Source organism: Otolemur garnettii, unplaced genomic scaffold (assembly GCF_000181295.1).
Source record: "Otolemur garnettii isolate 467f Iridium unplaced genomic scaffold, OtoGar3 scaffold00009, whole genome shotgun sequence".
Classification (NCBI taxonomy): domain Eukaryota; kingdom Metazoa; phylum Chordata; class Mammalia; order Primates; family Galagidae; genus Otolemur; species Otolemur garnettii.
This window is the reverse complement of record NW_003852404.1, coordinates 17,256,875-17,284,818: the sequence shown is the minus strand read 5'-3', so window position 1 is coordinate 17,284,818 and position 27,944 is coordinate 17,256,875. Positions and strand designations below refer to the sequence as shown.

The 27,944-nt window shown below is 35.9% G+C and overlaps 1 pseudogene; it reads left to right on the top strand.

Moving 5' to 3' along the window:
* Window positions 1–14,185: 14,185 nt before the first annotated feature.
* LOC100963897 lies at window positions 14,186–15,488 on the top strand (annotated as a pseudogene).
* The last annotated feature ends 12,456 nt before the right edge of the window (window positions 15,489–27,944 follow it).

The window sequence follows — 27,944 nt, the reverse complement described above, 5'->3', positions numbered from 1 at the left end:
TGACTGGGCATCTTACCCTGAGTTGGAAGGTCTGTGAGGAATTCAGCCTGTCTGCCTCCCATGTTATCTTATGGACTTATGGCCTCCATGACGTCTGATAAGAAAGCTATTACTGTTACTGGGGACTACTTGTGATGTGCTGCTTTTCTTTCTTTTAAGAGTCTCGCTTTGTCTTTTTCTTTTGGACAGTATGACTATGATATGTTTAGTGTAAATATCTTTGAGTTTATTCCATTGGGCTTGTTGAGCTTCTTGATATGTGGATATATATATATATATATATATACACTTTTTTTTTTTTTTTTTTTTTTGGCTGGGGCCAGGTTTGAACCTGCCACCTCCAGTGTATGGGGCCAGTGCCCTACTCCTTGAGCCACAGGTGCTGCCCCGGATTAATATATTTTTTAATCAAATCTAGAAAGTTATCAGCCATTATTTCTTCAATTGTTTGTTCTCTTTCTATCTTTCTTCTTCTAGTACTCTCATTGTGAATATATTAATACATTCGTGTTCCTCAAATCTTTCAATCTTGCTTCTTTTTTTCTTTTTCTCACTCTGTATAACCTCGATTGACGAATTATCTTCCTGCCACCTCAAATCTTTTATTGAGGCCTTCTAGGGAATGTTTTAATTTGTTTCATTTTTTGACGCCAGGTTTCCTTTTTTTCTCCTGGTTTATATTTATTTATTAACAGTCCTTTATGAGACATTGTTCTTATACTTTCCTTTGTTCTTCAGGCATGGTTTCCTTTAGTACTTTCAATGTGTTTGTAATAGCTGATTTAAAAACTTTATTTAGTAACTCCACTGTCTGGATTTTCATCAGGGACAGTTTCTACTGATTAATTTCTTTTAGATGTATGTGCATACATCCTGTTTCTTTGTATATTTTATAATTATTTGGTGGGAGCATGTACATTTTAAATAATACGGCATCTCTGAAAATTAGATATTTCCCTTCTCCCCACAATCTCTCTGGTTTTTATGTTTTTGCTATTTGTTGTTGCTATTGATGTTGGTGATGTGTATTATTTGTCATGTGTGTCCACTAAAGTCTCTTCTCAGTTAGCTTTACCATCCAACCAATGCTTAGACCACTGGTTCTCAACCTTCCTGATGCCACGACCCTTTAATACAGTTCCTGTGGGTCACGACCCACAGGCTGAGAACCGCTGGCTTAGATAGAGTTTTCATTAAATTTCTTGAAGGTGTTAATCTCTCTCTCTTCTTCCAGGGACTACTTATGAGTGATAGAGTGTACTTAAAATGATGCTCCCACAGTTTACCACTCTGCCTTAGCTTTCACTTTCTACTTGTGCAGATCCTCAAGCTTACCACATTCGAGAGATTAGTGACTTCGTAGGCCTTTCCTAAGCATGGACACACTCCTGCATATTTTCATGACCTATAGTTAACTTCTACATTCCCAGGAAAATGTCAGGGCTTTTCATATTCCCCTATGAGCATCTCATCCCACAACTTTTTCTTTAATTTTTATCTTGTTTTGACTTTTAAACCTCTTATTTGCTCCAATATTATCATTGCTTTAAGCAGGTAGACAATAGCTACTTTTTTTTTTCATAAAGCTTGGGAAGAGGCTTTTCACACTGAGCTATAAATCAGAGCAAATGAAAACAAATCCTGTGAGTGAAGATTTCCAGGAAGCATCTAGACAGCTCCCATAATGATAGTTTTTTGGAATGGGGCTTTTGGGCTCAAAAGCATTCTCAACCTGGTTTGTCCTACGTAGTAGCTGCTACACTGCCAGTTTTCATAGCTTTTATCAGAAAGCTCTTGATTTTTCAAGACTAGTTCAGAGCTAGAGAGAAGGTGATGGAATTAATTTAAGTTAAAACGCAACCAAGGCAGCTTTTCTTACCAAGATTCAGTCATTTTTCTCAAATAAACACTTCTCCCCCTCGATTGGTGCATGTTTATTTACAAAGTTCTGAAAGGGTTGATTTGGACCATTTTTTCTGGCATTCTTACTCCTTTTATGGAATAGTGGATTTTCAGATGTCTTTACTCCCTCATTCAGAAGTCCTATCTTAGTTTTCTATGTTGGGTAACAAACAACCACAAATGTTGTGACATAAAACAGTGCCCATTATTACACAGCTCTGGAGGTCAGAAATGTAAGAGCTGCTTGGCAGGGTTCTTTACTCAGAGTTTCTTAAGGCTGAAATCAGGGTGTCATCTTGGACTTGGTTCTCCTCCCTTCAGTTAACTTAAGTTGAATTGATTAGAGACCTTAATTACATCTGCCAAATCCTTTCATCTTTGCCATGTAACATAACATCACCACAGTGGGGATATTCTGTTACCTCTGCCATACGCAATTATTTATTTATTTATTTTTATTTTTTTAGTGAATGGTAACTATGTACATTAATGCACTTCTGGGGTACAGTGTGGGGTTTTCACGCACAATCCGAAACACTTCCATACGCAATTTTTTAGAGAAAGTTGTAGGTCTCGTCTATACTGGTGAAGAAGGCATTATTCAAAGTAATAGGTCATCAGGGATAATCATATAATTCTGCCTACTACCTATAATAAATCACAAAGAGTTCTTCCTTTGCTAATTGGTTAAGTTGTTGTAAATTCATATTTTTATTTTCACAATGAATAATGACTTCAAATATTATTATAGGTTGATGGTAGACTGACTATATGCAAACCAACAAATATTGTCAAATCTGGAATTGGAATGTTCCTAACACCAAAAATGTTAAACGTCTGAGGTGATGGATGCCATAATTAGCCTGCTTTGATTAATTCCCATTGTATGCCTGTGTCAAAACATCACATGCAACCTATAAAGATATACAACTGTTATATACTTATAATAATTAAAAAAAATTGAAAAATCTGGTGCCCACTGTGATAAGAGCAAGTTGTTATAAAGTATTGCCATTGCAAGCCTTGTTTATGTGAGAGAATTAATATAAATTACATGAATATCTGATGGCTGTCTAGAGAGTATCCAGCCATATGTATCACTATTTTTCATATCAAATGGCTGGATATTTTCCAAGAAGCCCTCTTGTGTTGTCCCTTTCCTGCTTTCAATGTCCTAGTCTATATTTATAATTTTATGCTATCCAGCTTGGCATTCTTCCAGTACAAATGTCTTTTCTTGATAAGAGAGTATGAGAAAGTATACATGTTGCTAATACTAAGCTTCCCATGAATGGGCTATTTTCTTAGTGTTTTATAAGAGGTATAATATTTAGCTGCACAGGATGAAGGTAACTCTTTTTGATAAGTAAAGCTTTAAATTTAAATTTATGCAGCTGAATAAAAATTATAACATACACGTTTCACCCTACTCTGTCTTGTTTATAAGGTGCCTACAACAATGCAGTGTGTCCCTGATAATGTTAAAAAAGAAAGCAAAAAATAGTTTACAAAATAAAATTCCTAAATACCCTCACGTAGAAAAATATACCAACAGTATTGTTTTTGGTCAGGGGAGGGAGGAAGTACAAGATATATATGCCAAGCATCTCAGAGTAGTGATGCTTTGCTTACTTTCACTAACATTATTAAAAGGGAATCCTTCCTTTAAAGAAAAGCAAGAAAAATTAAACACAAGATACAGATCTTATATTTGAAAATCATATACAAGTAACACAGAAAGGATTTTTTTCTTAAATTTTTTTTAATAATTAGGTAAAGTGCTATTCCAAGAACTGAATTCAATATCTATTGGTTTTCTTTGAATCTTCATGTTAAAGTTCTAATTAAATGAAATTTTTATGGCATCCATAATTCTAAAATTCTTTCAGGACTATGTTGGCTAATAAAACACAATTGCTTTTAACCATTAACTTTCATACTTCAGGCCAAGTTTATAAGCTTTTCTTAATTTGTCATTTTTTTTTTTGAAGATAGTTTTTGCTGACATGGCTTTTAGAGATAACTAATGGATGAATGTATGACTGTGCAGAAAAATGTTAAAAATGATTAATTTTTTTTTTAAATTAGGAAGAACTGGACCAAAAAATTCCACTGAAATCAGTAAGAGAAAAACTTGCTCATGCTCTAACCTGGCAAAGCTTGTTTCTCAGCCCTGGATAAGGAAACAGTTATACTTTGTTTGTGCCACAGATATGTGTAGTTCTGAGGATTTAGCTGTGCTTTATTTTTTTGCAAATCGACCTATATTTAAAAGATGCCTAGATAGAAAGGCATTTTGTCAAATTCTTACAGTAAATTATTGCAGTTTGGCATTTAGACTCTGAAAGTGAGACCATCTATATTCAAATTTTGGATTTTCCTCTTTTATCTATGTGCCTTTTAGCAAGACATAAATTTCCTCCTCAGTTTCATTATTTGAAAAATGCATGTAATATTTGTTGCTGTTCCTTATGTTTGTAGAGAGGATTGAATTAATATCCGCAAAGCACTTAGATTAAAGTGAATATTGTATAGTTATTATCTTTTGTGAAAACAATTACATTAGAGTGTGACCTTTTCTGCTTTCATATGTTAAAATTTCCTAAATGGCAGCACTAACAGTAGCTGGTAAGGGAATCTTCATTTACAATGACATCTTATAGTCATCCAGTGCCTTTTTTCCTTCTGCATCTATTTATTTAACAAATATTTCCAGAGATACTACTATGTACCCGGTAAGAACTAGATTTTTGAAAAAGGAAGATGAAGTCCCTTTCTTTGTGGCATTTACAATCAGATAAAAGAGGCACACCAAAAAGTAACCAATAAGTGAATGACTTAAAGCTTGTAAGAATTGTGTGGAACAAACTGAGATGGAGACTATCTGGGGAGAGGCTGTCACAGGTGATCAGGAAAGGCCTCTTTGAGGAGATGACATTGAAACTAACCTTGAATTTTAAGAGCTGAGAGTCACTGGCATAGCATTCTAAAATGTGAAAGGATATTAAGACATGAAAGACCTTGGCTTATTAAAAGAACTAAAGATAACATCACGGGGTAGAGGGGGAAACAAACATCTTCTGGTGGGGAATCAAAAGATCAGTTTTAGTGTCATTGATTTTGTTGAGTGTTTTGGACCTTCAAACAGATATATAGGAACTAGTCAAATACTTAGATCATGGGTAAGAATTGAGAAATGATTATAAAATAACAACGTATGGGTTATATTTAAAGCCATATGACTGAATAAGGCCACCTAAGACAAAAGCGCATAAATACAAGAGGATCGAGGAAGCAGCAGGAACAAAAGCATTTAGAGTTTAGAAGAACTAGCAGAGAAATATACAAAGAATAGGCTTAGTGAGAAGATGAGAATGTGAGGTCTGTTAGGGCCGTTGTTATGGATAATGCTAAGACCATCATATAGTGTCTTAGTTATATCTATCTTATAAAATCAAAGACTAGAACCTGTTAACACAAAAAGGTCCAATTTGGGGGTTAACGTGGGTGTCTATACACTGCAGTAAAGTCTTCAATAGTCATGATCAACAGGAGATAAAAGTTGAGCACACAAGTAAATTTTCATGGTCATTTACCCTTTTTTCCTAGATATGCAGGATAGACTGGATCATCACATCCCTTGTGTTGGCAAATACAGTGTGGTCATAAATAGACAATTATTTTAAATTACATATGGAACTTTTGGACACCCTGTATCATTCTTTCAAAGTAGATTCAATTTTTAGTTTTTTGAAGCCTCTTTATCTCATGTCAGATATTGTCCTGAGGTCATGCAAAATTAGTATGATTGAAACAAATGTGTTTTTAAAATAAAGATAAATAGATGCAACTTTACTGTCAATTCAGAACCACAAAAATTTATCAAAATGGGGAAATGCTATGATCAAAATTTTAATTTGGGAAATTACTCTGTGCACAGCAAGGAGGGTGGGAGAAGAGAGATTGGGGGCAAAGGTAATGATGGCAAGGAAGATCAAGAGGTGAGGAAGGGATGACCCACAATTCAGGAAGCATAAGAAAGACAAAAGGAGGGAGACCTGCAGCATTCGTTGCAGAAAGAAAACAGAGCTATCTCCGTTGTCTGTTGTTAGGGTAAGGGATTAGAAGGAATCGACCATTTCCAGAGAGTCCTGAGCTGTGAGATGGACAATAATCCCAACAGGAAGGCGGACACGTCAACCCTTACCATGCCATCGTCTGTGGATACACCACTTAGTGGCATTTATATAGTTTGAGGAACAAGTATACACTGAATTGTGACCCCTTAATTGTTCATTCCTGTTTATTCCTTTCCAAATTCTTACTACATGGTGCAAATTGCAGAATTCTGCTCTTCTTGATGACGGTACTGTTGTGTTTTTCAGTTTCATCACCCTAATTTGTTACTAGAGCAGAGCATTAAACAATTTTTTTAAAAATAATTTCTTTGTTATCTGTTGCATGCTTAATATCATCAGAAAAAGCTCTACCTATCACATATTCTCCTGGTATCCAGAACCTTTCCACAGCACATGAGACTAACATCTGTATCTTACCATAGACTATAAGGCCCAGGAATACAGAAACCATAAGTCCTTTTGTATCCACTGAACCCCCAGAGCCCAGTAGATTATTTAGGACATAGGACAAAAATTACTTTTAAGAAAGTGGGAAAAATAAAATTTCATTCATGAATAAATGAAAAAATATTTATTAAAACGTGTATACAGCAATAGTGTAAAACATACGATAAAAGGGTATTGTAAGTAGTTTAAAGAAAGTCTTTCAGGCAAGTCTAGGAGAGATAAAATTATTAATAGTAGACTTAGGACTGGAAAAAGATTCAATACTTATTTACCAGAGAGAGTAAAAGAGGTTAGATATTAATAACATAAGATGGTATTAAAAATCAATTTGGAGATAAAGAATTTAAATCAAAAATACATCCCAATTTCTAGTTTCTTCATCAAAGCACTTAAGAATGTGATAATAATGATATAAATAAAACAAGAGCAGAGATCTATTCAGCTTTCATTGTGTGCTAAAGACTGCACTAAGTGAATTATATATATCATTGTAAATCCTCCCAATAGCTCTGCTAGTGAGGTATTTTTATACCTATTTTACAGTTCAGTAAACTGAGGTTTAAAAAGTTTATGTAATTTGTTTAAAATTCTCAAGCAGCAAAAAAGTTGAAGAGCTCAGATGTAAAAAAAATCTATAGCTCTTCCCACTATGTGACATTTATTATTTGCTTCTTTCCTATTTTCCCTGCATATGTTAACTTCAGCATCATTCTTGTCATGCCAAACCTACAAAATTATATTTTGATGTTATCTCAATGGAACTCATGAAGATGTACCACATTGAAAAAATTAGTATTAATCTACTACACAAGAGCATTTTTTGACTCAAAATTGAAATGCTCAGATACTTCATAGATGGAGGGATAATCCCAGAAAACATGCCAATATTCATGAACCAAATGATGCCAGCCAAGTCAATAAGTTTCTCTAGATTTAACTAATTATCAAAATTTTGTTGATTGAACATTTATTTAATATCTCAATTATCTGATTTATAACAGTAGTGAAGAATTTAAAATATTCTTTAAAGTTAATTGAGTTTATTCAACTGGTTTAGAGCAGCAAATCACCAGTAAATTATTTATAATGCATTTTCAAGTAAAGCTAGTAGAGTTTATTCAATTGGTTTAGAATAAACAAATTTGTTAATCTTTGATTATCTATTCACTTAGACACAGATGAAAATATTTATTTTGAGTGAGAGCTTTCATTTCCTCTCCAATTCTCAGAATAGATATAATCTTGAGAAAATGGTTTGGGATACGTGTTTGGCATCAGGCCTTTGATTGCTAATAATTAATGTGGAAATCTCCTAGTTAACTGTCAAGTGTAAATCCAACATTTTTATAATTTTCTAAGATAATTTAAACTATACTTTTTGATATAAATTTCATGAGTATATAATAGATACAGTTAGTTATTTTCACAAGGCTGATGGATAATCTGTGTTCTCCAATGTTCTCTTGAGATTGTGTCTTTTAGTGACATGAGAAAGTGACAGTGGCAACTACAGTTACTATTTGCTGCTTTTCAGTATTTTGCTTTATTGTTGTGTGTCTAAAAACTTTGTAAGCTTGTATTTAAGATTATCACCAATTCATATCATGCTATTAACTACAGTAGAACTTCAAACAACAGTACATTCTTACAGTAAAGTAAGTTAGTTAAAAGGAAATGTGGCACCCATAGCTCAGTAGGTGGGGTGCCAGCTACATACACCAAAGCTGGAGAGTTCGAACCCAGCCTGGGCCTGCTAAAACAACAATGACAACTGCAACGAAAAAATAGCCAAGTGTTGTGGCAGGTGCCTGTAGTCCCAGCTACTTGAGAGGTTGAGGCAAGAGAATCACTTATGCCCCCAAATTTGAGGTTGCTGTGAGCTGTGATGGCAAGGCACTCTACCTAGGGTGACAGCTTGAGACCCTGTCTCCAAAAAAAAAAAAAAGGAAATGTTAAGAAAATTGTTAAGGAAGAGAAAATATATTCACTATTCATAAAGTGGAAGTGGGCTATCATAAAGGTTTTCATCCTCATTATGTTGAGTAGGCTGAGGAGGAAGAGTTAGGAAGTGGTTGGTCTTGCTACCTCAGGGCTGGCAGAGTGGGGAAAAAATATACATATAAGTGAACCTGTGCAGTTCAGACCCATATTGTTCAAGGGTCAGCTGAACCTTAGCAATGTATGTTAGGAAGTATTGCGGTGGTCTTAATTATTTTGTTACTATTGAGTTCCATAGCCTGTTAGTTTACTGTGGGATTATTACTAGAGTTGAGGACAATAGATAGAGTAATGCCTTCTGGAAGTTTATCTTGTTTCTTACCAGTTTTCCAAAGTTCTGTCTTCTGTTAATAAGAATTGGTTATTGTTAAAAAGAGAAACCAACACCACCAAGAACAGAAACCCATGCTTATATGTTGCTTTTAAACTTCGAAACCTCCATGAACTTGAGGTGTTAAGTTGAAAATCACCGCTTGTTGAGTTTTGAGGTCACATGGAATCCCCCCTGCTGGTGGTTTAGCAGAAATCTCAGCCAGGTGGTTGCATTGGCTTCTACTTGTTGCATGTGACCTTTAGTCCATTTCTGACCCATTCTGCCTTTAGCCCTAAGTCTTAGGAGTCTGCCTCTGTTCATTAATTCCAGTATTAATTACTACAATTTTCAGAATACCACCTGGAAATAATTTCTGCCATAATACCATTTTGAACTGATTTCACTTGGTTTCTGATTTTAGATTTGCACGGACCAACCCAATCCACTTTGTGGCTCTTGCTTCAGAATTTTATTGTGGCCTACTCACAGCTTGTAGAAACTTTCCTTTGTCCTTTGATTCCTACCAGTTGGAGTTGTGGTAATTTTACCCTTAAGTTGAATCAAAGAATGGATTTGGGGGTATTGATAAATCCAGAGACCTTAATTTTATCAATTCTGTGTTCTTGTAACCATGAGGCAAACCAGTTAGGTCTGATAATGGCATTTCTTATTCTTCCACTCTCCTCTTCCTTCTACTTCACAAAGATTTTACAAGATTATTGAATCTAAACTCTTTACACTAGCTACCAAATATAATATTAGAAATGTTTAGATATACATTTCGTTAATGAGTCAAAATGTCTGAAAATACTTCCATTGTTATGTTGGCTCTGCTACTTCCTTCAGGCCTGTATTTTACATTCATAAAAATGGAATAATAACAGTACCTAGTTTATAGTATTATTGTGGAGATGAAATGAGATGATACATGTAACCAGTGCCTTGGTTATAATCCACATTTTGATCCATGTCAACTTCTATCATTATTATTATTATTATTATTATTTTTGAGACAGAGTCTCACTATGTCACCCTCGGTAGAGTGCTGTGGTGTCACAGCTCACAACAATCTCAGACTCTTGGGTTCAAGCGATTCTCTTGCCTTGGCCTCCCAAGTAGCTGGGACTACAGGTACCTGCCACAACACATATACATATATATATAAATTTTTTGTTTGTTTGTTTCAGTTGTCATTGTTGTTTAGCTGGTCCAGGCCAGATTCGAACACACCATGTATATGGCTGGCTCCATAATTACTGTGCTATGGGCACTGAGCCTATTATTATTATTAATTGGTAACATCTTAAGGCTCTACTTTGTGAGATTACATCTCTCCTGTTATAGAAATTTAAACAGAAATCCATAATACAAGTTATAAATGACCTTGTGCTGTCTTCTTATGGGATGTTAATATGTTAATTTTTAATTTGCTTACATGATATTTCTTCAAAAGGACTCCTGCCAATGTGGCTGAGGCATTACACATTGCTCAAGATCCCAGCAACTACTCAGGTGGTACAAGAAGCAGTTCTGTTGTGGATTCTCAATTAAACTCCATTTTTTTTTACTAGGAAGGGCTGCTGTGGAGCCTGTTGGTATGAAACTGGTTTTCACAAACTGAAATCTGTGTTTAAGAGGATGTACATCATTACATTATGTAGGTAAATGAATGTTCTCTCAAGATATCTTAGGAGTCCTAAAAATCTACAACGGAAATAGCGTTGTTCTCTCTATCTTACATGACTAATTCACCTGAAATACTATGAAGAAATTCTAAATATCTGATCAAACAAGATGTTTTAAAACTAGTCATACATACTTAGCAGGCTACTATAGGTATGCCAAATATTGTTTAGGGGTTTGGTCTGTGGAATTAGCTAGAATTGGCTTTAACTGTTCTGTTCTTTACTAGACTTATAAATTGGAACAATTACCCTAAGCTTTCTGAGCTTCAACTTCCACATATGAAGGCAGAAGTCAGGATTTGAGCCCATGTCTCGCTGGCTCCAAGGCCTGTGTTCTTTCTCCAGGGCTGTCACAGATCCTGAGGGATGTTCTGAGGGATGGTTACGTGAGGTGATGGATGTGTTAACTCACTTGTGATCATTTCATAATGTATACATATATCAAATCATTAGAACGCACAACTTAAATATATATCTACATATATATTTTGGTAATTTTTACCTCAATAAAGCTGAAAAAAAAGAGAATTTATTGGTTTTTAATTTTCTGTTTCAAATACACATTTATTTCCATGATTTTATGTTTCCTAGTTCAATGGACCCTAATATAAATACACTTATGGAAATATATAGAAAATCCTATTTTAATAAACGTGTATCTAGGTGAAAAATATTCATGGACGGTCAATTTTATGTAAACTGATTTCAAAGTAAAAGCAAGTGCCTTAGTCCTTTCTAAGGCTACTTTATTTCTATTTTTTAATACAAGGCTTAAAAAATTTCTGTCCAATCCATCATTTTATTATTTAGTCAAGATGGACTATTTTGGGTGCTGCCCTGTCTGCTTCCTACTGTGTCCACATTTGCACCACAAGAGTTGGTATTGTTGCAGGAAGATGAGGCCCAATGGAGAGAAATTACACCCAGACACTGTGTTTAAAAGAGGAAGGCTTCATTTCAGCTGGTGGAGTGACGGCAGACCAGAGTCCAAAATGGTCGTGCTCCCTGATTAGCTCTGTCTTCTCCTTTTTATCTCCAGCCCACAAATACCTTTCTCATTGGTCAGTTTGAATCAAGCTGGAGAAGTGGGCTCAGGGGTTTTTACAGAAGTGGAAGCAAACATTAGTTTCCAGGTGCCAGGAAGTTAAGTTTCTACAAATTCCCAAGAGCTGGGTCACCTTGGGGAGGATCTCACAGGTATAGCCTTGGGATCTCCTTGAGAAGACCTCTTTTTCTCTTAGACCTCACTTTTTCTAAGTACCCGCTCTCAGTATTAGCCACAGTATGTGGAGCAACCAAAAGGGTAGCTTCCAGCCACTCCAATTCTGAGGTCATAAAACATGTCACATAAGGCCTACAGTGACTACAGAAAAAAATGAATACATTGTTACATTGATTAAACACAAAAGCCATTTTGTAAAGAGGGCAACCATTAAAATTCTCTCATTTTAGTAAAGTATCTCAAGAATGGAAGAAAAAGTATCCAATGTACTCAGTACTATTACGAAACCAATTTATAATCACCCACACTTTCATATGAAAGATAAAACACAACTATAGCCCAGGATAAAGGCGGGAAGAGGAGAGGAATGGGAGGTTGAATGGAAGGAGGATAAGCAGTGAGACCACACTTACGGTGCATATTGCAAGGGTACATGTCAAATCTATTAAGTATAGAGCATAAAAGTCTTAACACAATAAAGAAGTAAGTGAGGTGAAGGCTATGTTAATCAGTTTGATATAAGCATTCCAAATTGTATGTAAAATCATCACATTGTACCCCATAATGTACCCCATAAATGCATTGTACCCCATAAATGCAAAATATACATGATTTATATATTTAGGACTTAATAAAAATCTCTCATTTTCCTTTTTAAATACATTTTGAAGGAATTTGGAGGAGATACATCTTGAGGTCCTTTCTCTAAGAACATCTTCCACTCTTCATATGTGTCCATAGGTTTTTGGGGATATCCTCTAAAATACATGTTTATATCATATATCTGTCTATTTTATACTGTTCTCTTCTGATGGTAGAGAACTGGACTGGGGTTGGTTCAATCAGTGCCAAATTATGCCCCTTTCTGGATATTTAAAATCAGATTCAAGGGATTTGGTTTCAATTTGCAAAAAGTTGTATTGTTGCCAGAATTTCTCTCTACATCAAGTCCTTTTTGATCTCAGGGTTTGAAGAATGAAACCATGAACTTCATGGATCAGGGATAGGACAGAGTTATTGACAGGAACAGATTGATAAGGAGAAGAGAGGGAAGCAAAAGTCTGGGAACAGAACCTCTGGCATGGGGGTGGGGGGCGGGGCAAAGCCAAGTGGGAAGCTACCTCTCCCCCAGTCTTCAGTCTAAGAGGTTTATTTCTTTTTCTGTTCTTTTTAAAATTAAGTTATAACTGCAGACATTAGTGCATTTATGGGGTACAATGTGATGATTTTATATACAATTTGGTAAAAGGCAAAAGATTTATACCATTTGAACAGAAACCAGAATATTTTATATACAATCTGGAATGCTTACATCCACCTGGTTAACATAGCCTTCACCTCACTGGATTGTTGTGTTAAGACATTTACACTCTCCTTTTAATAACTTTGACATGTACCCTTGCCATATGCACAATAGGGAAGGTCCCACTGATTACCCTGCCCCCACCTGGCCACCTCCTCGGTTCCTCTCCCCCTCCTAGTCTAAGAGGTTTAAATGGCTGCTTTTCCTATCCTGTGGGCAGGGGGTCATGGGGAAATATGTCACAATTGGCCAAAGGTTTGTGGGCAGAGAATATTCCTAAAATAATCCTATAATTAGCACAGGAATGCCATCCTTGAAGTTTTTGCCTCAGGCAAGAAATTAGGGCGTATGCCTCCTCTCTAGGAGGAACTGATTGCATCTTTTACTTCTTGCCCCAGTTAAGGAATTAGGGACACACACTCTAATTAGGAACTGATGAAAAAGGAAGCCTGTTTGTTCCTAGAGACCAGAGTCTGTGATGAAACTGATTTCTGAGCTCACCCAGGCCTAGAAAATGGGTGTGTGTGTTCCTGTCCAGCCCTGAGCAGGGGAAGGCTGTATCAGTACTAATTAGGAATTGCTACATAACCTTTTTCTACTATATCATCCAAGAGATAGATTGAGATTCTAGTCTTTCTTGAAAAGCCAGGTCTTAAATCTCCCTTTTATGTTTGTGAGACACCCCTTATTTTTCTTATTAATTCTGTCCCTATTTTCTCCTTTAAGGTAGCTTGAGTTTGTATTACCTGAAAACAAAAACCACTGGTGTTTCAAGCTTCCTAGAATCACAAAAGGAAACAATGTTTTTTTCACCCCTCCCATGAATTTGCAGATAAATTTGCACAAGTAAAATTCATAATATATCAGAAATTGTCTAGAAAGAGTACGTTTTTTGTGGTTCACATAACAAAACAGGGAAGTGGCCACAGAATAAGAAATCATATTAGCATTTTACAAAAGAGCCTTTTTATTTGGATATTGTGGCAATCTCTATTATTGAATGCAAACTTACTTTCTCAGCAACTATGGTCTGGCTTTTCGAAAGCCTGCTTATTGGGTGCAGGTTGTGGGGAGCCGGGCCATGGCCCTGCGCATGCGTCCTCCGCTTGTCCATTTTGCACGCATGCACTGTTCTGGCCGGCAAGAGTGAAGGGCGGGAAGTGCACCACTATTGTCATGGACAAGGATGACTTCAGGAGCGTGGCTCAGCTGGGCGATGAGGCAGATGGCAGTCAGGAAAAGGACGATTCAAGAGAGGGAGAGAATGACGCTGAGGTCCAGCAAGAATGCCTGCATAAAGGGCGCCATCTGTGGCTCAAAGGAGTAGGGTGCTGGCCCCATCTGCCAGAGGTGGCAGGTTCAAACCCAGCCCCGGCCAAAAACTGCAAAAAAAAAAAAAAAAAAAAAAGAATGCCTGCATAAGTTTTCTACCCAGGATTATATCATGAAGCCCTCCATCTTTAAGACTCTGAAAAGGTATTTTCAGGCAGGAAAGTCTCCAGAGAATGTTATCCAGCTTAGCCTGACAACTACACTGCTGTGGCCCAGACTGTGAACCTACTGGCCGAGTGGCTTGTTCAGATAGGTGCTGAGCCAGTGCAGGTTCAGGAAACCATGGAAAACCACTTGAAGAATTTACTGATCAAACAGTTTATTGTTTTGAACTTACTGATCAAACAGCAAATTATATTTGTGATGAAGGGGGAGAGACTCCAGCTTGGCTTGAACAAATGACTGCTTATGCTACATGAGAGATCTTTTTTACAAAGTAGCTGAAGTCCATCCAGACTGTTTGATGCTTAACTTTACTGTTAAGCTTATTTCTGAGGCGGAGCACCGAGGGGAGATAACCAGCGTATCCACAGTGTGCCAACATCTGGAAGTCTTCTCTAGAGTACCTCTCTAGCTACAATTTTAGATGGAAGGGAAGAATACCTGGGAAAAAAATCTCCCTGGGTTTGCCAAGATGCTGTGTTATGGAGAGTACACGTACCTATTTGCCAGACCATGACATCTGTGCTGGCCCAGGAGGAGCAAGGGGGCTTTTCTATGCGCCAGATCACTCAGGAAGGGCAGCACTTTGCCCAGGAAAAAGGTCATGATGTCAGTCAGATCACAGTAGTGTTAGGCACAGCCGTCTCTTGCTCTCAGGCCTGCCAAGTCCTTGGGGCCATGCTGTCCAAAGGAGCCCTGAATCCTGACATCCCCGTCTGTTCGAGACGCTCAGAAGCATGGACTCTCCTCCTGTGGAACTCATCCGGGTGCTGCCTTCCTAGACCTGTTCATGCAATCCTGTCTTTAAGCCACAGGCCAGGATCAACCAGGACCACAAGCACAAATACATCCACATCTTGGCTACGCAGCAAGTGTGGTTGAGACCTGGAGAAAGAACAAGCCAGTGAGCATCAATAATGATGAGCTGAAGTCAACAACAAAAGCTGTTGAAACTGTTCACAAGTTGTGTTGCATCTTTTGTTGATCCAATTGGCCACTTGTAAGTCTTCTCTGGAGAAATGTCTATTCAAGTCTGTAGCTCATTTTAAAATTAGATTATTAGATTGAATTGTAGGAGTGGTTGTATAAAATAAGCCCGTTACAGAAGTACAAATGCTGTATAATTCCACTTACATAAGGTGTCTAAAGGAGTAAAACTCAGAGAATGAGAGTGTTGAATTGTGATTGCCAGGGGTTGGGAATGGAGAGGAAACAACAACTTGTTCGAATGGTATGAAGTTTCATATGATGCAAAATGAAAAAATTCTAGCGATCTGCTGTTCCAACGCTGTCCCTGTAGTTAACAATACTGTCTAATACACTTAAAATTTTGTTAAGGGTTAGGAAAAAGGAAATAAACTTTGTGAAAATCATGTTGTAAATGAAAATCTAGAGCTATTTCTGTTGCTGACGGGGTTTGAGGTAAGGGAAGCTCAGTGTTGAAAGAAAGCACATGTCATCTCTCAGGTGTCCTCTGAGAAGCCATTTGGGAAGCCAGCATAACACTGAACATTTTGGTCCCTCCTTTTCGACAGAAGCACTATGATAAGGGAGGATCCTTCCTCTCTCTCTCCTGCTTAGGATGGGAACTTGACTTTGAGAGAAGAGCTGCAATCTGATTATACACTCAGTGTGAGATTTCCTGATCTGCTTCTAGACAAATTCTGGATTTTTTTGAGGAAGGGTATCAAGCCATCCACAGGACAGTAATAAACTTTTTGCTGAACTTTTCAACTTGTTACAAATATGAGCAAGGGCTTTTTTGTTTTACCAGAATCATGAAAAAGGAAGGAAATCATCTCATTCCAGTTGAAAAAAAAATGTGTATGCTTATCTCAAATTTGATCCCAAAGAGGTATTTATGTAGCAACAGTATAAGCATGGGCTTCACATTAAATACATAATTTACTGTCTTCTTGTTTGAGACACAATACCTTTTAGGGTTATATATCCTAATTAGAAAAGATTAATAAGCCAATGTATTTGCATAAGTTTGCTAGTTCTGTATGTAAATGTGAGCATATTATTTAGCAAGAAAATGTGTTTTCAAAGTCTCATATGAAAAGAGATATTAGGCTATATTTTTATTTGTATTGCTTTGGCTCACAGTTTAGTAACTTTATTACTCAATATGACCAATGTGATTTTATATATGTAAACAAAATTATTTAAAATACATCTTCTACCTTTAAAATTAAACATGCTCACTCCATCTTTAGGGAAAAAAAAACCCATTTTGACTTAGACTAGTTATTATGCTGTCTTCCCGAGTTTTTGAAATTTATGCAAAGAAAAAGAAACTAATTTCAAGAATCATAAAATAAGCTCTGATGACTGTTTTTAAGTAGGGGTTGATTTTAAAGATATTTAAATTAGAAGAAAAAACTGCTTCTGCAGCACACAGTATTGCTCATTAGGATTTTATATGGTAGGAATTTGTGATAAGACCTTAGGTCTACCAAATAAAGTTTAAAAATAGCCAAATATGAATTAAACAAAGAAATAACTGGAGTTTTCTTTGCCTGTATGCTGACTTGCATTAAAACTGATATAGTCTATGGGTAGGAATAACCACAGAAAAAAGGAAGGATAAGTTGGCCAAAGGCAATATATGCAATTATTAACTGGATTATGATACATACCACTTACTTCTTATATTAATATATAAGATACTGAAAAAATAGTATTCATGTAAAAACTCAGAAGTATTTTTTTAAGGGTTTCTTCATTATAAAAATTTAAGAAAGGCTTATTTAGATAGATCAGGATTATTCTGCTCAAAGCATTTAATAGTATCCACTACATAACAATCTAATGAGACCCTTGTTGTCTTTTTTTGAGACAGAGTCTCACTTTATTGCCCTTAGTAGAGTGCTGTGACATCACACAGTCACAGCAACCTCCAAATAAGACCCTTGTTTATCTTCCATCTAGTAAATTTATCTGCCAAGATTTACAAAGGTTTCATAATGCTTTAGTTTCCTGAGAAGGGAATTTGATATTCATATCCACTAATAATGCTTTTCTTCCTTGCTAAAAAGCTGCTTTTGAGATTTTTCCGTCTTGGTACATGACCCATCATCCATCATAATTGAATTTCCCAAGTTGAAATCTCTCTTTTCCCTACTCTCATCTGCTATTCAGTAGACAAAGTACAATCTAATCCACCTCTAAGACATTCTGAGTCCCCACAGGATACCTCTGTCTATCCCCACTGCTACTACCCTGTGCAAATCACAACTGTCTTTTGCCCTGATTATCCAAAGAGCCATTTAACTGATCTTTCTGCATTCACTGTTGCACTCTGCTTATGCATAATACTCTCTAAAGGAACGGTAAAAAATTTTCCAAATCTCCAATTAGATCATCCCTGACTCTTCTTTCCAAATTAATATTCTTCCATAATTTTCATTATATTGAAAATAAAATAAATCTTCTATAACTAAGCCCTGTGTGTTTAGTCCCTTGCCCAAATTTATGACTTCATTTCATGATTCCCCTGACTTAATGTTCTCCATGCTTTAGCTACTTTATCCCTTCTGTTCTCTTCAGGAGCCAAAGTCATCCCCAGATTTCTTTTTTGCACTAGTTGGTTCATTTTCCTGGAAACATTATTTTGCTACTGTTGTCCTCATGGCCAGCTCCTTGCTGTCTTTCAAATTGTACCTTAATGTCACCTGAAGGGCCTTCCCTGATCCCCAATTTAAAGTGATTATATCATAAGGCTATGGTAATCAAAACAGCATGGTACTGGGTATAAAGGTAGAGACATAGACAAATGGAAGAGAATACAGAACCTGGAAATAATACCATGTAGCTAAAACCAACTGATCTTTGACAAAGCAGACAAAAACACACTGAGGAAAGAGCAATGTATTCAACAAACGGTGCTTAGAAAATTTGACAGCAGCATCCATAAGGATGAAACAGGACCCTATCTCTCACCATATACAAAAATCAATTCAGTATGGTTAAAAGATTTAAATGTAAGGGATGAAACTATAAAAATTCTAGAAGAAAACCAGGAAAAAGTTTTCTAGATATAGGTCTATGCAAAAAATTTGTGACTAAGTCCCCCAAAGCAAATACAACGACAACAAAAATAAATGTGACTTAATCAAATTAAACATTTCTGCACTGCAAAGTAAATAATCAACATAGTAAATAGACAAATAACAGAATGGGAAAAAATGTTCATAAAGGACTAATCCAATAAAGGACTAACATCCCGAATCTACAAAGACCTCAAACAAATCAGCAAGAAAAAAACCCAACTCATCAAAAAGTGGACAAAAGACATAAACAGATTTATTTTTCAAAACAAGGTAGCCAAATGGCCAAAAAACAAGTAAAAAAAAAAGTTCAACGTTACTAATGATCAAGGGAATTTAAAATTAAAACCACAATGAGATATCACCTTATCCGTGTCAGAATGGTCATTTTTTTTTTTTTTTTAACTCCAGAATATTGGGCAGTACAAGTTTTTTGTTTACATATGTTGTCTTTTGCACAAAATGAGCTAAGGTTATAAGCATGCCCCCTGCCCATACAGTGCACACCATACCAAATAGGTATGAATTTACCCACCCCCACATCCCCCATCTCCCAGCTTGATTTTCACTGAGATTTGCTTCCCCACATACACTTACGTGTTGATCAGTCAGTTCCAACCTGGTATTGAGTATGTGTATTTGTTTCCCCATTCCTGGAGAAATGTTTCACTTAGAAGAAAGGTCTCCAGGTCCACCCAGGCTGTCCCAAAAGATACTAGATCACTATATTACTTTCTGGCTGAGTAGTACTCCAGAGTCCGTTACATTTTATTAGTCCATTCATGTATTGGTGGACACTCAGGTTGTTTCTAGGTCTTTGTGATTGTGATTTGTGCTACTATAAATGCTAGCATGCAGATGTCCTTTTTACAAAATGGCACTTTTTCCTTTGGGTATACACCCAGAAGTAGGATTGCTGTGTCAATGGTAGGTCTAGACTTATCAAAAAGTTCAAAGCCTACAAATCCTGGTGTGGTTACAGAGGAAAAGGTACAGTTATACACTGTTGGTGGGACTGCACACTAGTACAACCCCGATGGAAAACAGTATAGAGATTCTTCAAAGAACAAAAAGTAGATGTACTGTTTGATCCAACAATCCCACTACTGGATACTACCCAAAGGAAAGAAATCATTTTATCAAAAACGTACCCATACTAACCAAGCTAACTGCCCATCAATTCATGAGTAAATAAAGAAAATGTAGGTGTGTGTGTGTGTGTACGTGTATACATATATACACATACATGCCTTCACATGCTACCTAGCTATAAAAAAGGAATGAAATATCCTTGTGGCAACTTGGATGGAACTGGAGATATTATCCTAAGTACCTCACGATTGGAAGAACTAACAACACAAGCTCTCACTAATAAGTGGGAACTAAACAATGGGTACACGTAGGCACAGAGAGATGGAAAGGACATTGGAAACTAAGAAAGGGGAGACTGTGGGATAAAACTGACCTATCAGGTACAATGAACACTGACCTAGTGGTCAGCCCCCTGAAAGCCCTGACTTAAGCATTTTACAGTGTATTCTTGTAAGAAAAACATTTGTGCCCCCTTCATATGTTGAAATAAAAAAATAGACACTAAGACACTTTTTTCATTAATTAAGGTATATTTGACAGATAAAATGACTTTACATACTTATGATTTTTTGTTGTGAGAATATTTAAAATCTATTCTCTTAGCAATTTCCAAGTATATAATGTATTTTTTCCTTCTTATAATTGACAAAAAGTTGTATATATTTGTTGTCTACGCCATGTTCTGAAATATGTATACATTGGGGATCAGCTAAATCGAACTAATGAACATATGCATTACCTCACATGCTTATTTTTTTTGTAGTGAGAACACTTAAAATCTATCTTAGCAATTTGTATGAATGCAATGGGTTGTTATTAGTATGATGAATTATTATTAACTATAATCACCATGCTGTACAATAGATCTTGTACACTTATTCCTCTTGTCTAACTCAAATTTTGTACCTTTTTTGACATTTCTCCATTTTCCCACCTTCACCCCTCATCTCCTAGCAACCACCATTCTACTCTCTACTTTTATGAATTCTACTTTTTTAGATTCTACACATAAGTGAGACCATGTGGTATTTGTCTTTCTGTGCTTGGCTCATTTCACTTCTTACAACGTCCTACAAGTTCATCCATGTTGTCACATATGACAGAATTTCTTTATATCCCTTGGTTTCAATTCTCTGCAGGGCACCTGGCATTTCTGTAGGTTTTGGATTTAAATATGATTTAATTCATTTGTTTTTGGTTTCTTCTCAATAGAGAGCAAACTTAAAGAAAGCAAGGGTGTCATCTATTATCTGTGCTGTCACAATCTCACCAGCTAATAATATTGCCTGGCACATAAAATTAATTAAAAAATAAACTTTTTTAAATGGTTGCACTAAAAATAGGCAAATTGATGCTGTACTACCATCTCTCCTTCAGTTGAGTTCTGAGATGAGAAGCATGCAGTGATCCTTCTGAGCATGGTAAACATCATGTGACATATACAAGTTACATGTACAAGGTGTCCATAAAATTTGTGGGCAATGTAAAATTGCACAGAGGTGTATCTTTGTAAATTTAGTTTTCTCATGTGTGCTATGAGGATCAGGTCCAAGGTCCTTTACAGCTCTGTAAATGTATGTTTTTCAATGAAATGTAGTGAACTGTACTTTAGGATTCCAGTAGCTTTAATGACTGAGTATCTATCATCAATATCCACATTAAACTGTAACAGCAAGAATATCATGAATGTTATTAAGACAGAGACACTTGCTATGCCTGAGATTTTCTCATGAGCTCAACTTATATTTCCTTATAACATGGTTTGTTACAAACTGTATCTCAAACAACTACTGATATTACTATAACACTTTCAATGTAAAATTTTTATTAAGATGATATAAAGAAATGACATTTCTAAATCTTTAGAAATTTTTCCTCTACTATTACTGTGTAAGACTTTTTGAAAATGTATTTTCTATCTTCCACTGGAAACTTTTCCTACTGCATAGCTATGTTACAATTAATAGTAAGTGGTGACAGAAAATAACTGTCAGAAACACATTATTCTGGGGGGAGGAGGAAGAAAAGCATTCACAAAATCAATATGAATCCATTTGGGAAAGTGGAGTTGTTTAGAGCATTACAAATATCTGCACTCAGTTTTTATCCATTTACTGAAAACATAGTGTGAAACTAAAATAAAAAAAAAAGGGAATGTTCTTCTAAGTATCACCCATTATATTTTGTACCATATAAAAATATAGTTTTGCAGCTATTCTCACAGATATTTTTTCTCATTCAATAATTACCTCATTTCCTTGCGACTAACTTTATATCAGTATTATCAAGAATTTATATAATTGTCTAGACATTGAAAGCTATTAATATTTTCTTGATGTGTTAAATATATGCCATCAACTGTTTCTTTATGTCAAAATAGTTCTTAAATTTTGCATTAATCAGAGCAGCATCTTTGGATCTGTTTTACTCTAATATTAGCATTTACTTTTCCTCAGAATAATAACCAATAATCCTTTACAGCAGGGAGGATTGATTTAAGGGAGTAAAAAACTAAAAACACTTACCTGCAAAACACTCACAGCAGAAAGTCAAATAGAATGTCTATTATACATAATTATTTTATGCTAAAATGCACTTCTATCACTTTCCCAAAGATTTGTGTCTCATTGTTTTTCCTTTATAGTAAGAATATAATTTGCTTTCATCACTCCATTTATTACCAATGGTCATGTGACTGAAACCTATGCCTTCAATCAATTCTCAATTCTCTATTGCCAAATCTCCACCTGACTTTTCCCTTGGGAATTCCAGTTCTGTTTAAACCCCAATAAATTCTTAAGTTGAAATGGTAATTTCCAATCTCCAAAACAGCTTTCCATTTTTATCTATCAATTGCTGTCAGTGATAATTACTTTTCCTCCTAGTCTTCAATCATATTTTTAGGAAATAAAGATTGAATCCTTACTGTTAAGATAATGCCTGAGAAAAACATGGGGATGTGACATAGACGAGCTCCTTTCTATGACAGTATTTGTGAATAGTGTAGGATTCACATCCATATCAGTCCATTGTAGTTTCACACTGTAAGAAGCAAAGAGATGAGAGTGCAAGGGGTTAGGAGGCACATGGGAAGAATACCTGCTTGGTGTTTAGATGTCAGAGAAGGCCTGTGAATAAAGGCTATTTCACTAAAGCCAGGAAGGACCAGCAGCAGTAGTGAAGTGAGGAGAGAGATAAGATGTTGAAGTAGTATTTCAGCTTGTATAAGCTTGTGCAAATATTTAGATGCAAAAGAAGGAAGTTGACAATCACTGTGGCTGAATAGAAAGCGAGAGGGCACATGGAAGAAGATATGGCCGGAAATGTTTTCAAAGAATTGGGATTTTATGTAAAGCATGGCAATAAACTATCAGATCCTTGATATCCAAATTCCTGAATGGAAACAACATTGTCATAAGGCATACCTTGCTTTTATCCCACACTGATAATTTAATTTCACCAATAATGTTTTTAAAGATGAGTATTTTCCCACCAACCAGCACATTGTACCCCATGATTGCATTAATGTATACAGCTATGATTTAATTTAAAAAAAAAAGGGAAAAAATGAGTATTTTTTGTCTAAATTTAATAATACATTCTAAAGAAATAATACTAGGAACTGAAAGCAATTGAGAGTTTACACATGTAATTCCAACTGGTAAATTTCTTACTTTAAACAAAAAAGGTAGCACTATATGTATATGTATCTATCCATCTATTCATCTAATTATTCATCCATCTATCCTAACATGATTGAAGAAGTTCTTCCTAGAAAGAACAACATATTACACTTAATATCAACTACCTGTTCCGAAACTCGATGTTCTGAGTGAAAGTGTGAACTATGGGCCTGTCACTGGTTCCATTATTTTAAATGAGAAAACCTACAGTGCACTGTATAACCACCAAAAATTCAGGCTCATTTCCTAGAATAGAACTGTTAAAACATGGGATGGCAAAGCACACACACACACACATCTAACAAACTGTTCAGATGTAAATGCTTAGAGCATTATTTCTTGCTCATCAGATAATTGATACTTAAAAAATTGTTCTAGGGCAGTGCATGTGGCTCAAAGGGGTAGGGTGCGGGCTCCATATACCAGAGGTGTTGGGTTCAAACCTGGCACTGGCCAAAAACATGCAAAAAAAAATTCTTTTGTTCTATGTACAGTAGTATGTAGAGTTGTATATTTTTCTAAAAACATTATACTTATAATAAAGTATGGTAAATAATTCCTCTCCTTAAATAAATTTGTTGCAAAAAGCAGACAAAAACATACAATAAAACAAGTGGGCATTTCCATGCAATGCCTTTTTTTCCAACAAGTGAAGTTGAAATTTGCACCAGGTTAAGAAGAAAATTGAAAAGGTGGCTTGACGATACCATTTTTTAAAATGTAGAAATGTGATGATGTAGATAAACTGGGAGAAAAAGGAACAATCTCAAGAAAACCATAAGACACAGAAGAATCACAATTTTGGGTTTTTTAAAAAAATACATATATATTTTTGGTGATGCCATTGATTCTCCGAACCATGAGGCTATGTCTTCAATGGCAATAGTCAGTGATCGAGAATGGAAAAATTACAAAGTGGACTTTCCCCTTCTAGTGATTGTGTTTCATAAATTTATTTGTATGGAAACCTTTTTTAAAAAGAAACTCTTGATCAGATCATTGTTACTCTCAAGGATGCCTATCCTAGCATCTTCCTGATCCATCAGGCATTGATGCCTTCAGCTCTAGCAATTTTAGATATATTTACCCCATGTTGACACTTTGTATTCTTTCAAAATGTCTGCATATACTTGTAATTCTGATGCCTTTTAAATTGTACATGGATTGCAATTCAAGACTTTTCCCACATATCATTTTGTCGTTGGGTTTTGGGGGATATAGGTATAAACTCTTTGTGGAACATCAGCTGATCAATGTTGTTTTGAGGAAAATGTATATTCTATGGAATTTGAATGTCAAAAAAAATTATTTATGGAGATAATTTACAGCATAATTTATAGCATCATTCCTATGCAGTAGCATTCTTATGCTACTGCTAATACTGACCAGCAACACTGCAAATTAGCATAGGAATCTTAGCAGAATACATCTTAGCAGACTACATCTTAGCAGAATACATCTTAGCAGAATACATCTGTAGGATGTATTCCTATTAGCATAGGGATCTTAGCAGAATACATCTGTAACTTTTTCATGTTAAAATAGATGGTAGATAGAAAACAAGTGTTTGTTAGAATCTTGGAGGGCACCAAATTGTGTGTCTTCCTTCTTTACCACTGGGATCTAAACTAAATGATAATTGCAACAAAAGAGTAAGGGAAATGGAAAGCCAAATATCAACTTTACTACTGCTAAAGGTTAAGATGGAATATGTAGCTTAATGTGAGTGCCAAATGGGCCTGGTAAATGAAACATAGAATTAGACAGATGTATCTATTCAATTACGGTAAAACAGGACCAGGAGAGGCCTCCTACCATGGAAACCAAATTCTGCTGCCACAGGAGCAGAGGAGAAGGTCTCTGGTCTACAGGCAAGCAGCTCTTAAGAGAAAAAGGGAGATGGTGAGCTAAATAACCCCATTATGCTCTTATCAGATTTACCAATTGGAAAAGTCATTGCCTCTCTTCTTGGACAGAGTCAGCAAAGGATGTAGAGAGAGGCCAGGGATATTATACGCCATGTTCAACTTTCTTAGGGAAAGAAACAAAGTCGTTTTTTCTTAACATTTAATTCTCTTAAATTTTGCAAGAAGATAACATTTCTTTTACCAACTGCTCTTTTCTGAGCAAGGAGGTAGTATGCCTGGGTGGGCCATTATTCAGAGATAGTCATCCACCCTGCCAAAATTACCTTGTTTCAGTGGAATTGGACTTAACTGTCATGAGTGAATATACCCTTCAGCAAATGAGAGAATTGTGTAAGGATCTCCAGCTGCCATGGCCTTGAGACCACACTTCAGATTACAGCCACTGTTTTTCAGGTATCTATCTAGAAATGAAAAATTCTAAAATGTCTCAGAACAAGATAGTACTAAAATTTACTCTAAGGTCATTATGCAACTAAAGATAAAAGTTAATTTTCTCTTTCATTTCTCATATAAAAACTTTATCCAGTTGTATCACAATTTCTTTAATTAATAAAATGATAGAATAGAGATACTGCATATTTTAAGAAAAGTGCTATTATAATCCATTAATATGATGCTAGCCACAAAGGATTACAAGAAATTTAGATGTAAGTCTAATCATCAGTTTCATAGGGAAAAATAATATCCAAATCTTAAGTTAACTATGGTCCTGGGACTCAGTGCTTCCACTAGAATGTGAGTTGGAATAATAGGTGTGTCTTCTAGGGCTGAGACATTGAGAATTGGCTACATATTCTCTCTGCTTCCTTTTATCCTACCAAAGAGCTTGAGAATGGACATAACTGAAACCTGGCTTTCACTATGCAGGTAAAGAGAATATCTAATGAGATGGCTGAGTCTGGGCGTGGTGGCTCACATTGTAATCCTAGCACTCTGGGAGATCAAGGCAGGTGGATTGCCTGAGTTCAGGAGACCAGTCTCGGCAAGAGTGAGACCCCATCTCTACTAAAAAGTAGAAAAACTAGCCAAGTTTTGTGGCAGGTGCCTGTAGTCCCAGCTACTTGGGAAGCTGAGGGAGGAGGATCACTTGATCCCAAGGGTTTGAGGTTGCTGTGAGCTATGATGTCACAGCACTTACCCAAGGTGACAAAGAAAGAAAGAAGGAAGGGAGGGAGGGAGGGAGGAAGGAAGGAAGGAAGGAAGGAAGGAAGGAAAGAAGGAAAGAAAGAGATGGTTAAGATCGGTATGGAAAGAACGTGGATCTCTAAATAATCATGTGAACCTGAGCTGCCTACCAACTTGGAACTCAGACTATTATCTAGGGGATAAATAAGCTGCTGTCAGCTGCTCGAACCATTGCATTCTTGATTCTTGAACCATTTGAACCATTGCATTCTAGAATCTTTTTGTTAATCAGGTGATATCACCATCAATAAAACATCAGGACAGAGCAGATTTACTTGTAGTTTTGGGGGGAGGCAGTCCTGTCTGCATACACAGGTGGTTTAGACTAGTGTGGTTTAGACCAGGATAACCTCCATATGTCTAGAGAACACAAGGTTACCTTTGACAAGGTAAAAGCACACTGCCACATTTTGGAGGTAGAAAGGAAGAGGAAGTCATAAAATGGGAAATAAAGTGATAAAGCCTATAGTTGATGGAGCCAAAAATGAAGATTTAAAAACTGTTGTTAAACGATTAGTGGGGAAACTGAAAGTGAAAACTTAGAAATGTGAGGTAAACAAGCTAAATCCATAGTGGATAGTTCAATAGATAATAGGTTCTAAGTTAAAAAACTGTGATCTAAGTATAGTCTTTAAAGGTATGAATGGTTATACCTATTCATAAGTATGAATCCTCATACGCAGTAGAGGACATACAAACAGAATGAAATAAATGGTGGCCCTGGGGGAGCTAGAACTATCGAGGGGTTTGAAAGTAATTTTGTATTTTAATTATTCAGTCTTTATATACTATTTGCTATTTTTAAGGTAAGTACTTTTTACTACTGTGTTCATTGTAGCATTCTATATAAGAGCTAAGATATGAAATCAACCTAGGTGTTCATCAATAACTAAATGAATTTAAGAAATGTAATATATATAGCAAAGGAATACTATCTGCCTTAAAAAAGAAGGAAATCCTGACATTTGCAGCAACATGGATGAACCTTGAGGACATTATAATAAGTGAAATGAACTTCACACAGAAAGGAAAATACTATATTATCTCACTCATGTGGAATATAAAAGAGTTAGCTCATAAACGCGGAGACTAGAATGGCGGTTTCTGGAGGTGGGAGAAATGGGATGATGTCAAAGGGCACAAAGTTTCAGATAAGAAGGTTGTATGGTTCTGGAGGTCGAATATATGGCATAGTAACTATAGTTAATAATGCATACTTGACATTTGTTAAGAGAGTAGATCTTATATGTTCTCACCACACCTACACACAAATAGTAACTATGTGAAGTGAAGAATATGTTAATTTGCCTGCTGGTGGCAATATTTGGTGTATACATATCTTAAAATATTACCTTCTACTCCTTAAATATGTAAAATTTCTTTCTTAATTATACCTCAATAGCTGGAAATAAAAATGTCTTTTTATAATTTTAAGTAATATACTAAAGTAAATATAAATTTAATTATATACTTAAAATTCAAGGATGGTGTCAAACACGGT